This window comes from Hemicordylus capensis, chromosome 2, assembly GCF_027244095.1.
Source record: "Hemicordylus capensis ecotype Gifberg chromosome 2, rHemCap1.1.pri, whole genome shotgun sequence".
NCBI lineage: Eukaryota > Metazoa > Chordata > Lepidosauria > Squamata > Cordylidae > Hemicordylus > Hemicordylus capensis.
The window spans coordinates 380,696,652-380,703,961 of record NC_069658.1 but is presented as its reverse complement, the minus strand read 5'-3'; the positions used below and the strand labels follow the sequence as shown (position 1 = coordinate 380,703,961).

Below are 7,310 nucleotides of genomic sequence, written 5' to 3'. Positions count from 1 at the left end.
TCCACAATCACATTGAGTACCCAGAATGTTGGGGGGCAATATGTGAAATCATTGTAAACCGCTTAGAGAGCTTCCAGCTATAGAGCGGTATATAAATGTAAGTGCTATTGCTATTTATATATAATAAAGGAACAAAGGATCGAAGGTTCAAAGGTTTTAAGGTTGCAAGGTTCAAAATATCAAAGGTTCAAAGGTACAAAAGTTCAAAGGTTTGAAAGTTTATAGTTTCAAAAGTTCACATGTTCACATGTTCAATGGTTCAATGGTTTAAAGGTTCGAGGGTCTGAAGGTCCAAAGATCCGAAGGTTCAAAGATCCAAAGGTTCAAACGTTCAAGGGTTCGAAGGTTCGGAGGTACAACACACCTTGCATCCAGGATGACATGAGTAGGAGAGCAGGGGAGCCTTGCAGCTGAGACTACTCCGCAAGTGGGGCTGCCCCTTCTGCCAAGCCGACCCTCCCCCTTGTGTCTCTTTCTAGGGAGAGGGGCCAGTACTTGGCCAAAGAGCCTAGGACAGTCATCCCCAAACTGCGGCCCTCCAGATATTGCTGAACTACAACTTCCAGCATACCCAGCCACAAAAAATTGTGTCTAGGGATGCTGGGAGCTCTAGTTCAGCAACATCTGGAGGGCCACAGTTTGGGGATGCCTGGCCTAGGACCAGGGCAAGCTTCCTTGCAGGAACTTCCACAGCTTTCATTCATTGTGCACAGGTCTCCCTGCAGAGAGAAACATGCTTAAGGTCATTCACAGTCTACTTCAACACAGTATATCCAGCATTGTTTCAAAGAAATCAACTCACCCAGCATGTTAAATATATTACTTATTATTATTATTATTGAATTTCTATACCGCCCTTCCGAAAATGACTGAGGGCGGTTTACACAGAGAAATAATAAATAAATAAGATGGATCCCTGTCCCCAAAGGGCTCACAATCTAAAATATGCAGTGTTGGTGCTACAATGATGACTCAACATGGCTCTCAAAACATCCTTCTAGATATTCACCCACAATCCCGGGCCATGCACACGTCAAGCTGATCCGATTTGCATTTTTTCTCAGTACATAGTCTTTAGCTCTTTTATTTCAATTTCATTTACCTCTAAAGTATTTTGTGCACTACCCACCCCCCATACCTTACTGCTTCGGGGGCTCACAACATTAATATGAGACAATATAAAGTAAACCAATAAAATTCAAGTTAAGACTAAGCTAGAACCACTTTTTAAAGTTACAAAGCTTTCAGAGTTGTAAGAGTTGTTCAAAGGTAAAATGGTTCAAAGGTTCAATGGTTCAAAGGTTCAATGGTTCAAAGGTTTAAAGGTTCAATGGTTCAAAAATTCAATGGTTCAAAGGTAGAAAGGTTCAATGGGTGAAAGGTTCAAAGGTTCAATGGTTCAATGGTTCAAAGGTTCAATGGTTCAATGTTTCAAAGGTTCAAAAATTCAAATGTACAATAGTTCAATGGTTTAAAGGTTTAAAAGTTCCAAGGTTCAAAAGTTCGAAGATCCAATGGTTCAATGGTTCAAAGGTTCAATGGTTCAAAGGTTCAAGGGTTCAAAGGTTCAATGGTTCAAAGGTTCAATGGTTCAATGGTCCGACGGTTCAAAGGTTCAAGGGTTCGAAGTTTTGATACCTATGGTCAGGCTTGTGATCATGTCTGAACCACAGGGACTCCATCTTGGAGTCCTGTTAGCCTGACTCTGAGTATACTGTGGGAATCAGGTCAGTGCCTAATCAAGCTAGCTTTGCTGTATTAACAACAGGATGCTCTGTTCTTTGTCATGCCAGCCCACTAGGCTGGTTGGCACTATCTCTTTAGCTGTTTATTGCTTTCACTCCCTAGTGCTAGGCTCCAGTACTCTTGCTAGGGGGAGATGAGCTGATAAACTATTACCAATGTAGATACATTTTAGGACCCTTACAATGGTCCTGCTGTGAGCTTCAAGGTTCTGTATGATGATGGATCACCTCCTGTGATGGGATTGGTAGTTTGCTTGCATGTAGCAATCTGTATCAAGTATGCTTTGATGTTTTTCTCTTTACTATGTATAAAAGCTGTGGGCAGACTCCCCCCGGGGGTCCGTCTTGTCTTTGGGAGCTATCCCCTAGACAGCCACTTTGTTATTCTGCAGAATTCAATAAAGTTTATTTGAACTATAAAGTTTTCTCTTTCTTGGTAAAGCGAGAATTGGCAATCGTCTACCAAGTAGATAATAACCCATTGGCTAACAGTTTCAAAGGTTCAATGGTTCAGTGGTTCAATGGTTCAACGGTTCAAAGGTTCAAGGGTTCAAAGGTACAATGGTTCAGTGGTTCAATGGTTCAGAGCTTCAAAGGTTCGAAAGTTTAAAGATCCAATGGTTAAATGCTCTGAAGTTTCAAACGTTCAAGGGTTCAGAGATACAATGGTTCAATGGTTCAAAGGTTCAATGGTTCAAAGCTTCAAAGGTTCAAAAGTTCAAAGATCCAATGGTTCAATGGTCCGAAGTTTCAAACGTTCAAGGGTTCGAAGGTTCAGAGGTACAATGGTTCAAAGCTTCAAAGGTTCAATGGTTCAAAGGTTCCATGGTTCTAAGATTCAATGGTTCAAAGTTTCAATGGTTCAAAGGTTTAAAGGTTCAATAGTTCAAAGGTTCGATGGTTCAAAGGTTCAATGGTTCTAAGGTTCAATGGTTCAATGGTTCAAAGGTAGAAAGGTTCAACGGTTCAAAGGTTCAATGGTTCAAAGGTTCAAAAATTCAAATGTACAATAGTTCAATGATTTAAAGGTTTAAAAGTTACATGGTTCAAAAGTTTGAAGATCCAATGTTTCAATGGTCCAAAGGTTCAAAGTTTCAATGGTCAATGGTTCAAATGTTCAATGATTCAATGGTTCAAAGGTTCAGTGGTTCAAAGGTGCAACAGTTCAAAGGTTCAGTGGTTCAAAGGTTCAAGGGTTCAAAGGTTCAAGGGTTCAAAGGTACAATGGTTCAAAGGTTCAATGGTTTAATGGTTCAAAGGTTTGAAAGTTTAAAGTTTTGAAAGTTCACATGTTCACAGGTTCAAAGGGTCAAAAGTTCGAAGATCCAATGGTTCAATGGTCCGAAGGTGCAAACGAAGGTTTGGAGGTACAATGGTTCAAAGGTTCAATGGTTCAAAAGTTCAATGGTTCAACAGTTCAACGGTTCAATGGTTCAATGGTTCTAAGGTTCAATGGTTCAATTGTTCAAAGGTTTAAAGGGTCAATGGTTCAATGGTTCAAAGGTTCAAAAATTCAAAGGTACAATAGTTCAATGGTTTAAAGGTTTAAAAGTTCAAATATTTAAAATTTCATATGTTTAAAAGTTAGATTTAAAAGTTCAAAGGTTTAAAAGTTTGAAGGGTCAAAAGTTTGAAGAGTCAATAGTTCGAAAGTGAACTTTCCTAAAGGGCTGTCACTCTAAAAAGATCCATAAGTTGGGTACCAGGAACAGCCCCCCCCCCGGGATTTTGTTCTGGGGCTGGATAGGGCCAGTTGCTCTCCCCTTTAAATCCAGAGAATCATCACCATTTTTAAAGAGGTGTCTCTTTGCTCTGTTAGCAGGGGGCTGGTGTGTGCTTGCATGGAGGTATTAGATACAGGTTGCTCCAAAGGAGAAGAGATAAGGACGACTGGAGGATTCAGCTAACATGGTTCAATGGTTCAATGGTTCAAAGGTTCAATGGTTCAAAGGTTCAATGGTTCAATGCAGGGGCATAGTAAGGTTGGAGTGGGCCCAGAGATCAGATTCTGTGGGCCCACTCCAACCTTGCCCCCCCCCAATGCCCCCCCCCTCAAAGTCCAGGGCCTCCGCACACCCCAGTCTCCCAAGGATTTAAGTCTGATATTTCAAAATAAGTATACTGCCTAGAAATACATTTCACTGAATACACAGACACACACACACCACAATATATAGTGATATACATTGAATACTATATATTTGTGCTACTTTTAATGCCTTGAACACACTAGAAACACTAATTATTAAAATGGGACCCTTGCTGCAGATTAGCAAAGGAGACTTTCAACCATGCAGTGTAAGCCTATGTATGTTTTCTCAGAATTTTGAACAAATTCAGTAAAGTTTGATTGCAGGAGGTTTTTCACAGGAGGCTTTTAAAGCCCTTGAACACACATCTCCTCTGGAATGGAGGTGCTGCATTCACATGTTAGCCAGATTGACCCTAAAGTCCGTGCAAGTTATTGGGGAGCAGTTCACATGCAAGAAAAATAAAATAAAAGCACCACACATGCTTCACAGTTCTCACTCAGACCTTCTGGGTTGCAAAACAACTTGAGCATAAGTGCATTTATAAATGAATGAATAAATAAATAAATATAATATTGTTTGTTCCAGAAGTTTTTATAATTTTCTGCCATGAAACAAGCCACTTATAGGAATTTTTAGATAGTTTTTTTTTAAGCCAGCAAATTTTCCAAGCTGTTTTAAATTAAATATTCAGAGACTTCTCAGTCTCTTCTCTCCTCCATATCAAAGCCCTATGGCAAGTACATCCCTATATATGGGCGGAGGGGGGGTGACCACAAAAAGTTCACATTCTACCTGGCAAATGCTGGGCTGGGCAGAGGATCTGCTGCAGAGAGCTGTGGGGGCCACTCTGCCTGCTTCCTTCCTTGGGGCCTCCCTGCAAGCCTACTCCAGTTCAGGCTTCACTGAGGCCTACACGGAGACCTCCCTGGAAGCCCCGCCCACTCGCCGATCAGCTGATTGGCGGGGAGAAAAGGAGCTCTTTGCAGGCAGCTTGTCTGCTACTTAGATTGCAGGCCAGGAGGACAAGCAGGAGAGAGGGTGAACAGGGCAAGTGGCTGAGGGGACCTGGGGCTGGGCAGGGGGCAATGGGGAGTCATGTGAGGTGTCTCTGGGGGCCCCCCCAAGGCAGTGGGGCCCCCAGGCAACCGCCTCCCCTTGCCTAATAGTAGTTACGCCCCTGCAGTTTCCTCTTTATGGCAGGCTGGCTCCTTCTCCAGCCCTTCCCAAATCTTCACTCCACCCCTTCCCTTCTCGTCTGGTTAAAGACAGTCCCCAATCTCGGGGCTAAGAGACTTTGCACGGCTGAAGTGCGGCCCCGAGCCTGGAAAAACGGCAAAGGGCCCCCCGGTGTGCCCCCCCCATCCGTGCAGCTTGGGAGGAAACAGGACACTTTCCCAGGAGAATTCCCAAGTGCAGCATGTTTGTCAAGGTTTTGTCTCTGGGCCGCAGGAGTATCGTGGTGGACTCTGGCCACTGAGCATGCGCAGCAGGCGGCCTTTCTGCTTTGCAGGCGGCAGAGGTGGCAGACGGAGCGGGTCCAGCCCGTGATCCAGAAAGCAACCCTGCCTGGACCCCGAGCTGCGCGCGCAGCCTGTCTCTCATGCTAAGCGCAGCGGCAGCAGCAGCCGTGCAGGTTTCCCAAAGGGCTTTCCTTGGGTGACGCCCCCCACCCCCGCTGCTCTCCTCCTCCGGGCTCCCTCCCCTGCTGGCTCTGCTTTGCATTTGAATGGGAGATGCCTGGGGGCCCTGCGAGAGAGAGATCCCCCTGCAGGAATGATGGGCCCTAGATGCACAGTCCTAGACTAGCCTCGGCTTGGCCTGCAGGGGGACCCAGCTTCAGTGCCTGGCAGCTTCTCCGGGTAACTTGTGGGGCTGGGAGTGAGTCCTGCCTGAAACTTTGGAGAGCTGCTGCCAATCAGTGCAGACAGTCCTGAGCCAGATGGCCCAAGGTCCCGACTCAGTACAAGGCAGCTTCCTCTGGCTCTTTCCTGCACCATTCCCTTTCCCATCCTTCCCTATCTCTGTGTTCCCTGTTTGTGGCAATCTGCAGTAGGCGCTGCGGAAGATCCCATTGAGACATGGGCTAAGAAAGGTGTGTAATATGCAAGCACTGTCCCTCTAAGATGATGGGAAATGGGCAAAAATTATGGTTTTGCTGTGGGATGGTTCATTAAGAATTCTGGGCGTGGTGGGCATGCTGAGCCAGGGAAACAGGTAGTTGTGGTAGCTGACTTCCATCAACTGCTATAACTGTTTTGCCTTATTTGTGACGCAAAAGTGATTATGGAGCGCAAGGAAGAAGATAGACTGGAAGCGGTCGTGCACCGCACAAAGCTATATGTGTCATCTTTTCATGGACTGAGGCTGCATGGATGGCTTGGAGATGAGGCAAGTACATATAAACAATTCTCAGTGCTCCTCAGCTTATGAAGCATATATTTATCTGTCTGAGAATGGATGAGTGAACATGTGCTTGCCTCAACAACAGGTGATCGATGCCTACTTGGCCAGCATCACAAGACAGCTGGGCGAGAAGGTATGCAATGATGCGGTTTGCGCTGCAAGTATGTCGCCTATTGCAGAAACATCATCGATTGTGTTTCCCAACATGCATTATATGTGCTACCGAAATAGATGTTGGGATCATCTGCTAAGGGAACTGCAACAAGTTTTGATTAGGGATGTGCAGCCATGCCATGATGAATCCCACCTATGCAATGTGATGACTGATACTTCCCAAGACTGATTATTGCAATGGTATCCTGTCTTCAACAGGTCTTGGCAGTGAATGCTGTGGCAGCCACAGCATGTCTGAATGGTGAAATAGAGGAATTCAGTATGGAGAAGGTAGTATCAGAAGATCTTTCTTGATTTCCCAGTTTTACAATTCCACAGCTGCTGTGAAGGGCCAGTGCCAGAGCAAAACTTTCCTCCCATGCAGCCAGCATGGCTCAGCATGGCTCAACACTGCCCAAATTTTTTAGCTGGACTACTTTGCTGCTCCATGTGTTCCCTTATGTCGACCTGTCCAGCAGGGTGCCTAGAGAGTATGCAGATGTTCGTTAGGAGAACTGTATCATGGTGTGTCATTTTTCTGATTGATGCTCATTCATGTTTTATAAGGTTGGACTTCTAAAATGTGATACAGTTGTGATGCCGTTCAACAGTCAACAACACTGGATGGTTGTGGTAAGATGCGAATCTCTCTCTGCGAGCAGTTGTTATGAGGTGCAAAATGGCGTATGCTAGCCATTAGGGATGTGCATGGTCCGTAGTGGTCCGGACCGGCACCGAGGGAGGGTCTCCCTTTAAGGGCGGGGGGGTAGAACTTACCCCTCCCGCCGCACTTCTCCCTCCGGCGCTGTAGTGTTAAGCGAAGTTTTTGGGGCGGCAGCGTTCCTCGCTGCCGCCCCTGCCCCCGTCGTTGGTTGCAAAGCCTTTGGAAGCCTCTTAGAGCAGCACGTCGTTGGTTGCAAAGCCTTCGGAAGAGCAGCACGCATGCGCACGCGGTGGTGCGCGCGTGCCTGTTGCC

General features: G+C 45.6%; 1 long non-coding RNA gene across 1 annotated transcript; it reads right to left on the bottom strand.

Moving 5' to 3' along the window:
- Positions 1-141: 141 nt before the first annotated feature.
- Positions 142-4,774, bottom strand: LOC128344311 (uncharacterized). The gene is made up of 2 exons (XR_008315782.1): positions 4,571-4,774; positions 142-719 (listed from the first exon to the last, which is right to left on the bottom strand). It is a non-coding gene; the product is annotated as an uncharacterized LOC128344311 (long non-coding RNA).
- Positions 4,775-7,310: the final 2,536 nt, after the last annotated feature.